This window comes from Mauremys mutica, chromosome 3 (genome assembly GCF_020497125.1).
Source record: "Mauremys mutica isolate MM-2020 ecotype Southern chromosome 3, ASM2049712v1, whole genome shotgun sequence".
Classification (NCBI taxonomy): domain Eukaryota; kingdom Metazoa; phylum Chordata; order Testudines; family Geoemydidae; genus Mauremys; species Mauremys mutica.
The window spans coordinates 161,431,343-161,450,473 of NC_059074.1; the positions used below are offsets into that span (position 1 = coordinate 161,431,343).

Sequence of the window (19,131 nt, forward strand, 5' to 3'; positions counted from 1 at the left end):
GCTGATTTGAAAATTGGGTAGTGCTAAGACCACTCTCTCTCCTCTGAGGTATAGCCATGCACTGTGTCACTCCCATTAACACTATTGGGAGTTGCACGTATGCCCTGATTGAATACTTTCCTATGTCATGTTAGAGCTTGAGCATTGAAAAAGGCTGAATTTGGTTTTGCGAAATGGAGTATTTTAGGAAATTCTCTCCATTGCTATCCAAATACTGAACGAAGAGTGAATGAGTGAGACTTTCCACACTTTAATGTAAAAGTATAGATTATGTAGATATTTGTTAACATTTTAATTACTACTACTAATTGTGTTTATTACAGGACTGCCTAGGGACCAGCTAAGATAAGCATCTTATAAGGCTAGGCCCCGTAAAAAACAGAGTCAGACAGTCCTTACCCTGAAAAGCTTAAATTTAGACAGAAAAGACAGACAAAAGGGAGGGGAAGGGATACAACATGAGCAGAATGATGTCTGCAAACTTCATGCTGGTTGTATGGTTTTTCATTGTTAACTGATTTGGGTGGGCTTTTGTGGGAGTGGATCACTTTTAATCATTCTATCTATGGTGAAAGGGTCTGACAAATCTTCCTAAACCACTATGTAGCTGTCTATTAGCTTGCAACAGTTTGCAAGTTAATAGACATCTGTTGCAAGGAATTTTTGACCTTTGATTATGGTTCAGTGGCCTACAAATTGGTGGTGTTGAATCAGTGACAAACAAGCAGGTGTTTAATAAAAATTTCCCCCTCACAAAAAATGAATGAAATACTAGACCCATCGAATTTAGTGGGAGTTTTGACATGGACATGAAAACAAAAAGTCATTCTTGCCTTTAATTGATAGCTCAACAGAAATACTGAAGAGTGAATGGGTCATAGAACTATCCTCTAACTTCCTGGGTCAGCTTTGAAGACCAGTAGCTGGGTCCCAGGCCACACTTGGAGACAGGACTGCAACAGGGACCTGATCCAAAAGCCTAGTCAAGTGAATGTAAAGACTTGAGTGGACTTTGGATCAGCTCCTCAATACAATATACATTGACTAAAGCATTTGATATAATACCTCATACAGTCTTATGTAAAAAAATTTCAGATCAGCAGGAATCACCATTTCTTTTATGGAGATCATGCTGAATTAGAGTGCTGTGCAAGAACAGACTTCAAATTGTAAGAGTCTATGGAAATAAAAACTGTTTCACTCTGTTTATTACACTGTATAACCAGAAGTCTGGTAAGTGTTCCTTGTGCACTATTTTTGTAGTGAGCTATGGTAGCTGTGTGATATAGTTCCTTGTCTTCCCCCACCCCTCATCAGTCTGTAGTCATCTGTTGTCTCTTGTCTTCTTGCATTGTAAACTCCTTGGAGCTGGAGTCTTTTTGTTCTGTATTTGGACAACACCTATCACAACAGAGTCTTGGTCCATGACTAGGGTTTCTAGGCACATATTATTATTAATTACTTCTACTAATAAAGATAGGGTCACACATCCACTAAGAGCTGGCTTGAAAAACATCAAGTTTTTGTACCTAGGATGATGCTAAGCAGCTCTTAGCTGGTAACAATGTTTGAACACTATGTACCTGGGTAGATATGTGACTCACCTCTGCCAGTTCTGGGGATTAGCTCCACCAGGCCAACACCCCTTCCTGTTGTTGTACTGTGCAACTTTATCTGGGCCCTTCTCTTGTTCCAGGAGTTGCAGCTTCCTCTCCATGACTCAGCCCTCCAGCAGGTCACTCAGCTGTTTCCCCTTCCTGGGTGGTCTTTCAAAATCTTTCTCCACAAGCAGCATCCAGCAGTCTTCACCCCCACTGACCTGACTATGTCACTCCAGCAGTCTTCATATCCACTGCCCTTTAGCAATTATGATTGCCACCCAGACAGTCCAGTTTTTGGATTCTCTGTCTGGGTGTCCTTTAGGGTTGCCAGGTGCCCAGTTTTTAAACCAGGAAGTCCAGTAAAAGAGGGGAACTGGCAATCCTAAATGGCACCTGAATCAAAAGTCTGGTTACTGCAGGGTAGAGGGAGGCACTGGGTCATTAACCTGCACCAGCCCCTGCTCAGACAGGGCCACCTCCTATCTCTAGGCAAGTATCAGAGGGGTAGCCGTGTTAGTCTGGTTCTGTAGAAGCAGCAAAGACTAACAGACGTTTTGCAGCATGAGCTTTCGTGGGTGAATACCCACTTCATCGGATGCAAAACGTCTGTTAGTCTATAAGGTGCCACAGGATTCTTTGCTATCTCTAGGCAGGCTCCTTGAGACAATCCAGTGAATGCTGGAGGGAGAGAAGGAGAAGAGTGACCAATGGGGACAAGGCTTTAGGGGTCCAGTTACCAGAAATTAGAAAGGTGACAACCCTATTAGCAATACCACTCTGCAGCAGTTGGTGGGGAAACCCAGGCCCATCCTCTACTCTGGTTTCTAGTCCAAGGCCCTGGTGTGAACAGTTAATGTCTGCATCTACACCAACCTTACTCATCCCAGACTCCTCCTTATCCTGCTTCTTCACCCCCTTCCAGCTCCCTTACCTCAGCAAGAGAGACTGCAGGCTTCTTCCCTGCTTTCCCCACACTGTTGTTGGCCTCCTGGCTTTATAGAAGCCCTGCTTGTTCCCTCACAGGTGAGCTTACTCTTAATTAGCTCTCTCCACATATCCTAAATCTCCCCCATTTGTAGTTTATTTGGCTCACTTGCCCTAATTCAGCTCTTGCAGGGCCTGTGTAGGGAGTACACTCCATCATAGTGACCCAAAGGTGAAAGCTTCTCAAAGGCCCTGAACCAGGTCAGTATCTTGCAAACAATTTAAATGTGATAGTCTATGAACAGTGTAACCTTAGCAACAGTATAGCCTCTGAGTGAAAAAAAAGGAAAAGAGAACACAATTCTCTGGTTATGTCTCTCAGCTTGACCTTAAACTTAGCTTGATTGAACAAGTTATAGTTCAACCCTTTATTTGGTAGAGCTCAAGTCTCACTGGAAACATGTTTTACATATTTCAGAGTTTTTACTTATTGAAAACCATCTTTGCTTTTCTTTTCAGTTCAATAAGAAGTCAGTTTACTGTACTTGGTGCACAGCAGCTGATAGCCTGGCTTAGCAGAATTCTTCTCCTGTTGGCCAACATCTCTGCCACAAAGGCAGTGATTCAAAAAGCCAAACCACTTCACATGGTGAGACTGCACTGGTGTCTGGGGGATGCAGCAGGCTATCAGAGTTTGGCTGCTGCTATTTGACTCACTTTCCTGATTGATCAGACCCTGAAGCAGTTTGATGGTAAGCAAAAATTAACTTTTTCTCATTAATGTCTGTCAATCTTGGGTTGTGTTACAGGTTCTAGAGTGGGCTCCACTCAACTGCTATCCCATGTATTGTCCTAGTTACAGCTATGTCTGCTCTCCCAAGTGCTTTCATTAGTTGGTTAAATTTATAATTGAGCCTATATAAAAATCACACACACACAATCTAAAGTTGCAAAGTCTAGCACTCAAAAGTTAGGAAATAGCAGAATTAAAGTTGCCTGAGGCAACCTTAATTCAGCCTTCTTGTATGTATGTATTATGATACAAACTTTACCTACTACACAAAGGTGGCCAAATTAAAGTTGCACAGGCTCTGGTCATTCCACCTTCTCTCCAACCACACACCTTTATAGAGGGATAAAGTGGTATGTGCCATCTGAGGATTCTCCTGCACTGGCAATACCCAATCAGCTGATTAGGCTAGCTTTCCACCTGTTCTGTACTGCTGACGTACCACAAAGCAGGCAGAACCAGGGGCAAGGATCTAACCCAACATGTCACATTTCACACTAGGGTAAATCACTGACTTAAATAGCTTCTTGTACTCAACTTGAGTGATGTCAGTGGAATGACTTCCCATTTAAACCATTGTAGCTGAGAGCAGAATTTTTCCTATTACACTTATCTCATTCCCATGTAAGAGTTATTTCTACTATATCCACATTGATGGTGCAGTTTGTGCTGATGTGACATACACTTATGCTTTACATATCAATTACTTCACCTCTGTTGTATTACTAATGAATTCCAATAGCCTGTGTAATGGGGAATTTCCATTAGATAACTTGACATTGACCTGCAATTGCCAGACTTACATGTAGATCTAAAGCTTTTCCTTCTCAAAAACAAAATTTTCCATTTTCTACATACAACAGGACAAATTCTGTCCTGAGCTATGACTGCAACTTCCCAGAAGTTGCTGGAGTGATCTCCTTCCTTCTACAGTTCAGTCATTTACATATAAAAACAAATAAATACCTGTTCAAAGCATATGCAGTCTTATGTAAATCTGAGAAGTTACAAGAGTAACAGCACTCAAATGCATCCAATGCAAACAAACCCAATGAACCAAATATTCCAAGGTAATAAAAGTCCTGGCAGCAAGGTGACTGCATCATCCCCAATAAACAGAAAAGTGAAACAAATTCTAGAATAAACCGAGTGAACTTGGGAACGCCTATAGTTGAAGGACATAGCAATGCTAATCTTCTGATTTATATAGAATCTTTCAAGGGAAAATATCTTGCAAGATCATGATCTTTTTTACCCCCCTCATTTCTCAAATTATTTTAATGGTGTTTTAGGATTTGTTTTATAGACAGTTCTGGTATTGTTAAATACTGTCTATTTACCTAGCAGCATAAGCACAGACTAGTTTATAAAATAGTTAGTTAGCTACCATGGTAATAAACTGTAAACACAAAGCAGCTTATGTCCAAAATCATCTAGATTTATTAGAGTAACATAAAATCAAAAGAAAACAAAAGGTTGTTAGTATCTGAACCTAATGCACCAGGACCTAGCCCTGAAAATCTCAAGATAATTGTCTAGCCAGGTCGCTAGCCAGTAGAAAGGTGGGATGTAAATTGCTTCTCTAGCAGTTATATTTTCCTTCTGAGAGCCTGCTCACCACTGAATTCTTATAGGAGGTGAGCTCAGGAGCACTTCCCAGAATGCAGGCTGCTTCCTAAGGCAGAGGCGCAGAACTCAACCCACTTTGCTCCAGACTGGCTCTTTTGCAAGTGATTGTTAAAGACCCAGATCTCACCCTTTCTTACAGAGCCCCCTAAGAAGATCAGGAAACCCCATAAAATGATAAGCTATCACATTAAATATAACACTTTTCAATACACCACAGAGATATTTTCCAGAGAGCTTTTTACACTGTATTTTGGTACCTCTGCATTTAGATAAAACCAAGGTATTACAAGGGGCATGAATCAAATATGGAAAAAATTAACCTAACTTTTCTCAACCCTTTAACAAGTTTCAGGTACAATTAATGTTTGGGGTGAAGTTTTGGGCTGTTTTTTATTTTATCCAGACTAGTTCTCTTTGCTGTAATTCATGCCATTAGTAAGCAAACCCAAAAGGATCCAAATCGAAGATCTAAAACCCTGGACCCAATGCCATCCCTACATCCCCAACCTGGGAGCATTTGGAAGATGTAGCCAGATCCAAATGTTGTAACACAATGGTCTTTCTAGAGTAAGTGTGCTCAAGACCTTACTGAGGCATGGTTTAGAATATCTTCTCTTGGTCTGTGAGGCCTATTAGTCTGGATTTAAAATCACTTGTATTATTTCTTTTCAAGTGTGTGTGTGTGATTGTGCTTGGATGTTTATTCTTCTTCGGAAAAAAGGGTTAAGCTAACAGCTATTATGATTGCTTGAGTGAGCTCAAAGGTGGCAGAGTTTGTGACAGAGGCATCTACATAGATTTTTGAAGCTTCAGGGGCATTTAAATAAAACTGAGACACGTTGGAAATCAAAGACCAAATCACAGGGGGTAATTAAAGATGTTTAAACCTGATAACCCTCTGCAGGGAGTTGGACAAGATTTTCCCCTTGTACTTTCTCCTCTGTAATGAGGATTTTTATTTCTCTTGGGTCCCAACCGAAGTGTTGTTGTCCTTATTTGACGTTGTCCCCCTTCTCTGCAAGGGGACAGTGCTGAACGCAGCGGAACCAATGAGTGCCTGTGGAGCAAGAAGTGGGCAAGCCACAGTAAGGTTGCACCTAGGGATTCTACACTCTGTACGCTGGGGAGCTCTGTGGAACCATAAAGTATGGGTTTGGGGAGGACAGGTAGTGTGGACTCAATCAGTGATGGACTATTTACATGTCTTGGTTGATCTGAATATCAGTACTGAGCCTGATGTCTTCCCAACCATTTTTGACCATCTCTGCTTCATGTGATCGTTTATTTAGTTGGTGCTTTAATACTGTTAATTAAATGTGTATTTCAATTCTAAGTCCTATTGCTTTGTCCATCTTTCTGCCAATGCAGAATTGTTCCCTATTTTCTAGTATTTTGCCCAGTCTAGTTTTCAGTTACTCAAGTGAGTGAGTTTCCACTACATCTCGAGGAGTATTCCATAGCTGACTAGCTATAAGTTGCTGGAAAGGATGGGGGTTCATTTTATAGCTACCAGGTCACTGGACTTGGATGTCCACAGTTTGAGTTTACATCACAAAGCCCTTCTCATACAACAGCAGAATTGACAGTATATGTAGAAAAAGAGCCCCAAAGCTCTGAAATGGAGAGTGAAAACTATTGCCTAGTATTCCTTTCTGGGCAGCATGAGAAAACACGTACATGGGCAAAACACAATAACCTAACAATCTCTCTGCTCAGCAACTTTCAGGTTTCACTGATGTAAATCCCTGGCCCGTTTGTGCTGGTTATCAGAGCAGTCTGATGATGCAGTTATGTGTTGCTCTGCTATCAGATTTTCATAGCAGTTGTCAGGTTCACTTTATGGTTCGAGGTCAACATTTTGCAGCCCTTTCGAGCTGGTTAAACACTCTGAAATCTTTATATGTAATAAAAGATCAAGCACTCTTACATTGTAAAGAGGAGTTTTATACTCTGGACTTTTTTAACCTTTATGATCCGTAAGTGCTTACACATGCTCTATGAACTTATTGCACTTGGAAGCTAGGCCATTCCTGTCCTGAAAATGGGTTGGGCATTAATATCTGGGCCAACTGCGTCAGTGGTTTTTCTTCTACACTCCTAAATCATCAAGCAGTATAGAAGTACTTCTCTCATACATTTCAGCACCCACCTTTTGAGTGAAATCAGTAGCCACTTCATAGTACCATTATTTGTATTCCAGTAGAGCTGAGCACAGAATTGATAATTTGGTCAGGTGGCAGAACTGAAACATTGGGGAAAAATGGGTTTGGATTGATCCAAGATGTACATTTTTAGTATCTTCTTCCCAGAATGAAAAATTGGGGAAAAAAACCCCTTGTTTTGGGTTATTTTTTCAGGTGCTTTACCACTGAAAAAAAAATTAAATATAGCTAAATTTTGAAACAGTGTTTTTCACCAAAACATCAAATTGTCAAATGTTGAAATAAAACATTTAGACTTTTTATATTTTTCCCCAGTTTTAAGCCAAATTCAGGTTAAATTTGGTCAATAATTTGTGTTAACCCAAACTGCCTTTTTCAGTGAATAACCTTTCAAAATTTTTTTGCCCAGCTCTATATTTCAGTAGTATCTAAAGGCCCCAACTGAGATCAGACCCCATTGTGCACATCCATACACTAAGAGACAATCCCAGTCTATCAAAGGGTGTTATACCACCACCCATCACTGTAGTATGTGAGCACCTCCCACATAAAACTGGAAGCGAAAGCGAAGTCCCCAGTAGACTTCCCAGTGTCTGTGGCACTTTCCCCCTTTTAGTGTAAAAATCACTGCTCGGGGCAGGGTTTGGGTTTTAGATTTGTTAATTTACTCTTTTTTGTTTGTGTATTTTCAATTGATTTGTTTCCAGTTTCAGTTTTTTGTGTGGGTTGGCTGCTTGGGGATATTTGGTTAGAAAGCGGATGTCAGTGTTGTGAGCATGATTCTTATGGTGGAATCACCTATAATCTAGATAAATAGAACAGAGAAAGGGTGGGAGGAAGGAAGGCTTACTATCTCCATTTTACAGAAGGATAAAAAGGCACAGAGAGACTACAACTTGTCCAAGATCACATGGGCAGTCTGTGCCAGAGCCCAGATTTAAACAGAGCTCCTGAGTCCCAGCCAGTGCATTATTAACGAGACCATCACTCTTCTAAACACACACAACAGTTTACTATAGGAAAAGTAATGCAATGGAAACTGAAGGCCTGCTCCTATTGATGTAAATGGAAGTTTTGCAATTGACTTCAATGAGACCAGGTGCAAGCCCATAAACAGGCTGAATGTAATTGCCCACACTGGAATATGGCTAGGATCCCCCAAGGATTAACACCCCTAGCCTGGGAAAAAGAGCTATGGAATCTCTAACAACCAGAGGTGTTCAGGACCTTGTTCCTTTGATCCAAAACACAGCCGACAAATCCTCAGCTGGTGTGAATAGGTGTAGACCAATTAGACTCAATGAAGCTATGTTGATTACAGTATTACCAATCCCAACCATCCAAACCCCCCCGCCCCAACAGACCCTCCAAAATCATGAGACTGGTTTAAAAAAAATCATGAGATTAAAAAAAACAACTTGGGTTCTCTTTTCCTTCTGATTTCTAAGCCTTTAGGGTGCACTTGCTTCATGTTTTCCAGCTTTTCTCCACAATCATGAAACAAACTGTAAAGAAAGTGAAAGCTAAGATTCTCATACAATTGCATGATTGCAACACTGGGGATTTAAGGAATTCAGCAAATATCATCAGGCTTGCGATAAAAAAATCACAAGAGTTGCCAGCATTGTGACTTATACCAGCACAATGCTGTGGTATTGGTTCTGATCAAAGCCTGAAGTGTTATGGCTATAGGTTGGCCATACTCTTTAAGGAAAGCTCATCCTTTTGAAAATATCTATGTTATAATGTATCTTTGCATGATTCTCATATCAGAGAGTATATTTTGAAGCTATATATTACACTTCTTGCATGTCTATTGAAATGGAGTTTTAGAAAGTAAACAATTACTGCCTGTTTAATGCCACTCACACTGGTTTTCCACTCATATCTCAAGGTCTGATCCAAAACCTACTGAAATCACTGAAAGCCTTCCATCGTTTTCAGTGGACATTGGATAAGGCCCTCAGATGTACATCTCTCTATAGCTTCTTATGGCTCTGTGGTTTTCTGATGAGTCATCTCATAACCTAATCTCTTTCTGCATGTAAATTTCAAATGTACATATAGTATGGTGTGAAAAATTCAGTCTGTAATATAGAGCTTAAAAACAGAAGTAATAAAGCTTAGGAGGTTGCATCTGGTAATGCAGACACATAACTGTTGCTAGATGTAATCAAAAGTAAACAGTCCCATGAAGGTGTAATAGAAGGCATAATTCAATTTCCAGAGACTTGGGTGCTGATAAAAGAGACATCTGGCTTCTGTTCTAACAATTTAAAGCAGGGGTTGGCAACCTTTCAGAAGTGGTGTGCCGAGTCTTCATTTATTCACTCCGATGTAAGGTTTCGCGTGCCAGTAATACATTTTAATGTTCTTAGAAGGTCTCTTTCTATAAGTCTATAATATATAACTAAACTATTGTTGTATGTAAAGCAAATAAGATTTTTAAAATGTTTAAGAAGCTTCATTTAAAATTAAATTAAAATACAGAGCCCCCCCGGACCGGTGGCCAGGACCCGGGCAGTGTGAGTGCCATTGAAAATCAGCTTGTGTGCGGCCTTCGGCACGCCTGCCATAGGTTGCCTACCCCTGATCTAAAGTATTATGGAAATGAGCCCTCTAGTGGATTGTAGTAAAAAATCACTCAGTGCTTCTGTTTCACAGTACCCGGTATATCTGAATGCTTAATGAGGGGACTGGATGGATTGTCCTATGTTGATTATTGGCAAATAAATAAAGCTGGTCAAAAATTTTCATAAGTAAAATTTCTGATGACAAATGGCTTTATTCAAAAAGTGATTTTTGTGAAAAACTAACTGAAATACGTGGGGTATTTTTCACAAAAGTTTCTGTATCATTTTTATTTACATTTTAAAATTAAAATCATATTTGAAATCAAACAAACAATTATGAACACACTGTGACAGGAACATTCATGAAAAATTGAGTGATTTTGAATCCTACAAAACAGAAACAGTTTAAAAAATGCCCTTGAAACTATATTAAAGGACAAATTAAGGCTACCTGTTTGATAAAATGCCCCACATGCCTCCTGCTTACTTTCTTCTTCCAACACACCTTTGGGTCACATGCAACATATGCTTTTCATTGCCAATAATTCTCTTTCTTTATATTCCCACATCCTCAGGTGCATCCACGGCTTTCTATAATTTATTTTGTTCTTGTGATCTAGCCTAGCTGTATTCCCTGTCACAGGCTCTGTAACCAGTCCCTACCTGTACTGTCAGGAAGCATGGCACTGCAAAGTGTCCTGCAGGATGTATAGCAATCTTAAGCTCCCTAGAGAGGCTTAACCCTTTTAAACTCCATTGTCTTCTTTACTTAATCTTATTTATAGTTTCCAAGAATAACTTCAAAAATAATCTTCATACTGCATCACTGAAACACACCTCTCTCTCTCTCTCTGTGATGGTGGGCAGGAGTCAGTCACCCACACAGCAGACCAGTGGAAGGAGAGAAGATTTTGGGCCCAGACATAGGCCTTCCTTGCACTTGTGGCAGAGTGTAACACATGTTTAGCCAAGGGTGCTGCCTTAGTCCTGATGGCTGACACCTATCTTGTGCCTAATCCCCAGCAGAATCTTTAAACCAGGTGAAGCCAAGCACTGCCCCACCTATCTTGCATGTGGGCCCCAATCCAGCAGGAGTACTCAAAGCACACCTAAAGCCACACAGAATGGCCAGGTGGGAGAGGAATGCCTCCCTTATAACCTTAGCACGGTAGTTAGGGAACTCATCTGGGATGTTAGAAACTCCAGTTCAATTCCCCACCCCACCTTCCTGAGGAGAAAATTTCCCACCTGCAATATGAGTGCCCTAGCATAGGACTATGAGATGTTCTCATGTGAGACTTTCTCAGTTTCCCTGTTGAAGCTGCTCCACTGTGTATACATAATTAAATAGGCAGTAGAGCACGTAAGAATGACTTTATAGCCTAGTGGGCTATAGGGTACTCACTTGAGAGTGGGAAATCCATGCTCACATCCCTCCTCCTTACCAAGAGATGTGTGTGCAAAATTGAACCTAGGTGTCCCACAACTAAGTGCCCAAACTACTAAGAAAGTTCTTCTTCTTCCTCCCCCAACTCCCCTGGCCATTTTGCATGGCATTAGGCACTGCTGCCATTCTTACAAGAAATGACTTAGGTCAGGAGAGGGTTTCCAGCTGTGAATTGGAGATAGGCATTTACATCCAGGCTAAATAGAGGTGCATAACGGCCTGAGGGTGGGGATTAGGACACACCCCTCTCCTTATTGTTTGCTAATGACTATTTTAAGGTGGCTTGACCCAAGGACCTCCTGATGCCAGCGGGCTGAGGGCACAGGGGTACAGAAGTGGTACAAGGATCTGGAATCTACCTACTAGTCCACCAAAGAATGCAAGGTCTCTAATGAAAGCCTGTGTCACACAGGCCATCATAATTATTGTGATATGTATGTACAGAAAATGTGAAGAATTAGGTACAGATACTAAAAATGAGGCCTGTGAGTTAAGGCAAATCACCAAAAGATGATCTACATACCCCTGGCTGGCAGGGGTGAGGAATCGCTTATCTCACTCTGGCTGATCATATGCTAAAAAGGAGTATGTCACAGGTCTCTCTACTCACCATGAGGACAGCACCACCTCCTGAAGGTTTTGGGGATTAGCTTGGTCAGGCCAATGTCCCTTCCAGTAGTTACACCAGGCAGTTTCTCCTCTGCAGCCCTTCTCTTACTCTAGGAAGCGCAGTGTCCTCTTTGTGACTCATCCCTTCCATGGTGGGGGTAGGGAGTGTATCAAGCAGTCTCAGGCAGTCTGCTGCTTCACTGTCTCTCAGTGCCACTCCCACAGTGTAGAGAGGGGAACCCAGGCCCACCCTCTGCTCTAGGTTCCAGCTCAGGGACCCTCTACACAGCAGCTGAGATCCAGGCCCTGCACTTTGCTGCCTTTCCCTGACCTGCTTCTATGCTTCCAGCTCCACAGACGTGTCCTTGAGCATTTCTCTTCATTATTAGGTTTTACAACTTATTGTCAGAAGTTTCCCAGAGACCAGAAAGTAGCAAGGACCATCCGAAGAGAAACAAAGACATACCAGTCAAATGGATACTTTTGAAAATTTGACCTATATTTTCACTGTATAAGAAATAAAGACATTGAAAAATTCTTGACAATCCAGTGGGCCAATTTCTGATCTGAGTATGAAGCTGGAGAGGCTCTTAACTTTTTAATGGAGTTAATCCAGATTTTAACTGTTGTAACTGAAATCAGAATGTGGCACAATGTTTCCCAGTGGTGTCAATGTGTCTCGCACTTTCATTCATATCAGTTCCAACGTTTTATTTTGGCTAAAACAATGTAATAAAGACAGAGAATGGAGTTATTTGAAGCGCTGACAACAGTAATTCTCCTTGAAATTAAATGCCATTTTGTCATCTTTTGGCATCTTAGTTTGGAACTAAATCATCATTGAACTGAAAGAGTTTGTTTGTCATATTCACATTTTATTTGATAAAAATATTAAACCACTGAAACATAAGGAATTAGCTCATTCTGGGCTCTCCCTACAGAACAGCTGTTAGGTCATTTATTCATGACACTTTTTATAACATCAAAGAGCCTGTGGCAACTTTGTTGTTGCAAAGAGCAATTACCGTATTTTCCGGCATATAAGACGACTTTTTATACTAAAAAACAACCCCCAAAAATCAGGGGTTGTCTTATACGCCGGGTATAAACATACTGTAGCTTTGGCTACATACAGAATGTCCCTATTATTACCTTTTAGCCCGCTGGATGTGCCCTAATACAGTACTGTAGCTTCGGCTACATACAGAACGTCCCTGTGCTGATACTGTATGTACCGCGCTGAGCCAATCCCGGCAAGCGGTGTATTCTATTAATGCATACAAAGCCTGCTCGGATTGGCTGAGTCAGAGAGGCGGGCTATTACAACCTTTGCCAATCTGAGCAGGCTTTGTATGCATTAATAGAATACACCGCTTGCCGGGATTGGCTCAGCGCGGTACATACAGTATCAGCACAGGGACGTTCTGTATGTAGCCGAAGCTACAGTACTGTATTACCGCACATCCAGCGGCCTAAAAGATTAGGGACGTTCTGTAAGTGGGTGTACAACAAATGGCTGGTAGAAAAGACCCCATCATGGCTCCAGCAAGAAGAAGGAAATTTGAAGCCAGTTTCAAGCTGAAAGTTGTAAACTTTGCCAAGGAACATAATAACTGTGCTGCTGCAAGTCAATATGGAGTAACAGAAAAGATGGTCCGAGACTGGAAAGCAAATGAAGATGCATTAAAGAGTATGCCAAGGAGTAAGTGTGCATTAAGAAGAGGCACCCCACATTGGTCAGAACTTGAAAAGCACGTAGCAGACGTGGTGCATGAGCATCGTCAAAATGGTTATGTAGTGACACGAAACAAAATACGTATGTTTGCACTTCAGTGGGCCAAATCTAACCCAGATCACAGCAAAGGATTTAAGGCCACTGTATCCTGGTGTACTAGGTTCTTGGAAAGGCATAATCTGGTACTGAGGCAAAAGACCAGAATTGCACAAAAATTACCTGCAGATCTCGACGGCAAAGTAAGTCTTTGATGAACTTATGATGTCAGAGGATGAACATGATGAGGGTTTTGAAGGATTTTAAGTACCGGTAAGTCAAAACCATTTTAATTAAAATTATTTAAATCAAATCTGATGTTATTAAATGGTGTTGCCTCGGAAGGGGGGGTAGTCTTATACGGCGAGTATAGGCCAAAACCTATGTTTTAACTGGAAAATTAGGGGGTCGTCTTATACGCCCAGTCGCCTTATACGCCGGAAGATACGGTAAAAATATGCTATCAAATTTGATTTCTTAATATCTTTAAATCTCAGGAGAGGAAGTTCTCTGAGTATTAGCTGGTGGAGTTTCCAGCTCATTTTTCCCTTGAAGTGGGCGGCTTGCACCTCCCCCCACCCCCGATAAAATAAGTTGGGGTTCCACCCCCTTAATGTGTGGATGCCCCCCAAGATCCACATAAAGCAAGGGACATTCACACAAATGTTTTACAATGCTGTCTGGCCCCACTATGTTCTGTAGGAGCCATAGTTCTGGAGTTTCTGCCTAACTGAGCTGCTCTCAGAAACTCCATTAAAGGACAATCCACAGCATGGAGACCACAGCAATGCAGGCTGATTGCAGCCCTGGGTCCTCCAGATTCTCAAGTCCCAAGCTGGGTTTTCCCTTCCCCTCCAGCTCCATGGAATTCCAGCCTCATGGAGATCCTGCAGAAGGGCTTCCAGATGATTAGGAGAACATGGCACAAAAGTGGAAGATCCTATTCTTTGTCTGAACAGGCAATCCCCTCTGTGTATGAAGAGGACCATAGAGCCTATAGCTTTATGTTTGTATTTGACATTACACAGTGTCTCTGATTTTAAATGTTGTTTTTAATGTGTTACATTAATGGGAGCCTTTCCATTCTCTTCATTGGTAATTGGATCAGGTCCTTACTGAATAAAAGCTTGACATTAATGCTGAAGCTGCCTGTGGCTGGCTCTACCTTATTCACTAGAGATAAGCTCAAGATGCAGTATTTGGATCCTTACCAAAACTTTCCCAAATTTTGGGATTATTCAGATCCAAAGTTTTGTTTTGGGCCATTGCAGACAAAGGGCTCAGAATTCAAAAGGTGACTTCTGCCCATCTCCCTTCCTCCTCTTGAATCTATTTTTGAAAGCTCATGTAGTGATATTAATTGCCCCATTGAGTTATACAATTCTAAGTAGACAACATTAATATGTTTATTACTCTAATTACATGGTTGCACCGAGGAATACAGTGAATTGGCGAACAATGCCCGATCACTGTGTTCTTTCAACATTTGCCTTCTGTACATTCTATAGAAGGTGAAAGCAATTTATGCAATTATGTAGATATTTTAAACAATCAGACCTGACAGGCAGTGGGTTTCAGGGGGAGCATTATCACATGCCTCAAGTGTGGTCTTAGGCAGGAGGTTGACTTCAGCAGCCCGAGCAGTCCAATAATCCCCAAAAATGGACCACCCACAGGGTCTTATTGCTATTGTGAAATTATAGGTTATCCCTTTGAAATAAACTGGGAATTCAAAACAGGTATGACATCACTGGCAGCCAATCGCAAAGCTATATCTGTGTCCAGCATTCTAAAGGCATGTCAAATTTCTAGTCATCACACGATATGAAGGTTATTATAAAGTGAGTCTGCTTGAAGTATATATGAAGTACCCCATTTCTTCAAGTTGACTTTTCCAATGGCCCTTTCTGGTGTGAGCATCAATTCTTTCTCAGTGGAAATCTTTGTTTACTTGCATGAGGACTCCATTGATTTGTGGCATATCTTTTGGTTTTAAGTATCAGAGGGGTAGCCATGTTAGTCTGGATCTGTAAAAGCAGCAAAGAGTCTTGTGGCACCTTATAGACTAACAGACGTATTGTAGCATGAGCTTTCGTGGGTGAATACCCACTTCGTCGGATGCATATTCACCCGCGAAAGCTCATGCTCCAATACGTCTGTTAGTCTATAAGGTACCACAGGACTCTTTGCTGCTTTTGGTTTTTGGCACACAAAGCCAGTCCAGATCTGTACTCCATTGTGTTTATTCTTTTGGGGAATTGGGAAACTTTGCTTTTAATGAATAGCTGTTTGCCGGGTACAAAATTAAAAGGGCTGTAGTGTATTTTGGTATACATGGTGCAATCCCATTTCCTGAAGGTGTCATAGCATGTGGACAGCAAGAATTGAAAATACTCATCTATATTTTTCCTCCAAGTCCGGGCATGCACTGCCTACCCACACTCAAACTATAGCAATGCTGCCTACTCTCCTGCTCAGACACACCAAAAGGAAGATCTCTTACACCTTGGGTCAGTGGGAAAGTTTAGTTCTTGCACTGTGACCACATTGTACCTAGTAAAAGGCATATGGTGAGCACAGTGCACACCAGGACCTGGGCCTTTGTGTTCATTAAGGTAGAGGAAGTTTAGAATCTTTTGATTAGCAAGAGACATTGTGAAAAATGGGCAACACTTCATTTACTATGCAGTTTTGCTAAAACCAAATGTTAAATCAGTCAGCCCCAACCTAAATCATGACATTGTCTTAAAAATCACGAGATTGAACTAATCCCAATATGTACTGGGATCTCTTTCTTTTCTTTCTAGTTTTGAGCTTTTGTGGTATATTCAGTTAATGTTTTCAAGCTTTTCTCCACAACCACTGAAATTAGAATTCTATTAAAGAAAGGAAAACTGTGATACTTATGTAGTCAAATGTCTCCAAAAGTTGGAACTCTAAAAAAAATTTCTCTAAATATTATGATACAATAAAATCATGTGAGATGGCAACACTGTTATTTGATTGCACTATTCTTTGTATACATTTGGATATGTTTGGCATGAAAAAGTAGATTTACATACAGAAAAGTGAATTGTATTTTTGTTGTAGAATCTTGGTTATCACTACTGGTGTAACATGTTTGAGGTGGATAGAAATTCTAAGATGAATTTTCTGGAAGTTTTGTTTCTAAATTTTTTATTTCTTTTTTTGACAGTTGATAATTCTTATTGTGTTTGAAAACGTCATTTACTTTGAAGAAAATTTAAAGATGGCCAATGAAAATGGTTCCGTCTATGAGGAAGGGGAAAGAACAGAGGAAGATGGAATATGAGACTGCAACAAGCAAGAGATGGTGGTAAGTTAAGGTGCAGGGGAAAAAAAAATCAAACAGAAATTATCAGAGATATATTAGTGTCATATTGAATAGTGCAAAACAAAGACATGCAGAAAAGAGACGTTTCCATTGGAGTGTTAATACTGGTATAGTAATAATTGAATGTAATAGAAGAAATGCTGCAGATTGCTAAGAGAATTGGAGTCATGTTTCTCAAGGTGTAAGTGTAATATTAATTACTCATAGGGTAACATGAAAAAAAATACCCTTTTTTTTACAGACATATAGAGGAAAGCATGAATAGAATTGTCAGTGGTGAGGAAGATTTTGAAGAAGAATAAGAGATAAATAGGAGTTATACGAAATAGGAAATTAGCCAGTTTCTTAACAGCAAGTGAACAGACATTTGAACAGATGCTTGTTTCATTTGGTGAAACGGGAGGTACAGTGATATTGTAAATTTCTTTATCCTTTCTTTGAGAAATTAGTGCACGTAAATTCCTTGATAGTAACTTTTGTGACATTTTTAGTGGAAAATGAATTTATAATGCAATCAAAGAGGCATTCTTTTGGATGAGATTTTTGTGTAAGCTCCGTCTCTCATTTTTCAGTAGATAAATGTGGTGGTTCTTATTTGGGGAGAGAAGTAGGTAAAGGTATAAATCATATTAATTCAAATGTTAGAGATGGACAGTGTGGTGGTAGGGTTTAGACTAGGTCAGGAGTGTTCATACAGCACAAGAGTGGCCTAAAAAAATTAGATGGAAAACATCCTTCAAGGATTTGCTAAGATGTAAAAGAATTAGTGGCTTTTTCTTTGCAAAAAGTAGAGCTATTGCAAATGGCAGACAGATGAAATGTGAAGAAAAATAGTATGCTGAAAGACCATTCTTTGGCATGTGTAAGTGGAGGGCAGTGTAAGATCATTCTTGGTCTATTATGTCTGTATATCACACCTGTGTGCATAAACTGGTTAGACATTTTTAGAGAGCTCAAATTCCAGCTAAGGATTTGGAGATTTCGATTCATATTCGATAGATGGAAATCACACTAAGATTTCAGATTGCTGGACTATATTGTAGAGAAGCACTTTAGGGAAGTATAGATTTGGATGTGGAGGTTTCTGAAGTGGTGACTGACCAGTATTGCTGCAATGTGCTTAATGTGAAGAAGTTTGGTTTAGAGCAGGCTCAGTTTGAAGATGCCAAATGTGAGAAATTTTGTGTTTGCTGTGAGAGATTATTTTATATTAAACAAGTGAAAATTATGGCAGACGTTGGGGTTGTCGAAGGAAATATGGCATTGTGTCAATTTTTGGCATATTATATTGTATGTTCAGAGAATGAATGGAATTCAGAGTTTATTATTATGCTTTTTTCTAGTAAAGAAGATTCCTCCTAGAAGTAAAAACAACAAGGAGTCCGGAGGCACCTTAAAGACTAACAGATTTATTTGGGCATAAGCTTTTGTGGGTTAAAAACCTCACATATCTTCAGATGCATGGAGTCAAGAAGAAGTGAGGTTTTTTCCCCACGAAAACTTATGCCCAAATAAATCTGTTAGTCTTTAAGGTGCCTCCGGACTCCTTGTTGTTTTTGTGGATACAGACTAACATGGTTACCCCCTGATACTTGCCTCCTAGAAGTGTGATGAATGGAATGTTAGTGGATAAAGTTACTGTTGTACTTAGAGATTTGAACATGCATGAAAAGAGGCTGATTCAAACAATAAAACCATTTCAGACATTTGTCCGTTTGCAAACAATAAGGGATAAGTTACTTTTAAATAACTTAGTACATGACACGGTGTAAAATGGTGTCTTCCTTTGCCTCTTCTTTGATGACTATGATGGAGAAAAAATGGTCTTTCTAGTTAATGGGGTGCCAACATGTAGATCATTTGACAGCAATTAGTTGATGTTGGAAAAGATATTTTTGAAGGAAAATAATAATTTGTATGCTGAGCTTGATGTGGGTATACAACACTTGATTCCATAGGAAGGGAGAGAAATGTATGGGAAAGGAGCATGTTAGAACCTATATTGCCTACAGATGTGGAGAATATCCATGAGCTGAATATTATGTGTTCTCAGTGTAGCAAGGATTCAGTTGGGCAGGAGCGGCTCTAGATATTTCGCCGCCCCAAGCAGGGCGGCATGTCACGGGGGGCGCTCTGCTGGTCGCCGGGAGGGCGGCAGGCGGCTCCGGTGGACCTCCCGCAGGCGTGCCTGCGGAGGGTCTGCTGGTCCCACGGCTTGTCCACCGGCGCCGCCTGCCGCCCTCCCGGCGACTGGCAGAGCGCCCCCCGTG

At 40.7% G+C, this 19,131-nt stretch overlaps 1 long non-coding RNA gene across 1 annotated transcript; it reads left to right on the plus strand.

Annotated features, from left to right (window-relative positions):
• The first annotated feature begins 2,726 nt into the window (after nt 1-2,726).
• Nucleotides 2,727-16,830, plus strand: LOC123367015. Its single transcript, XR_006578264.1, has 3 exons — nt 2,727-2,786; nt 3,045-3,277; nt 16,703-16,830. It is a non-coding gene; the product is annotated as an uncharacterized LOC123367015 (long non-coding RNA).
• The last annotated feature ends 2,301 nt before the right edge of the window (nt 16,831-19,131 follow it).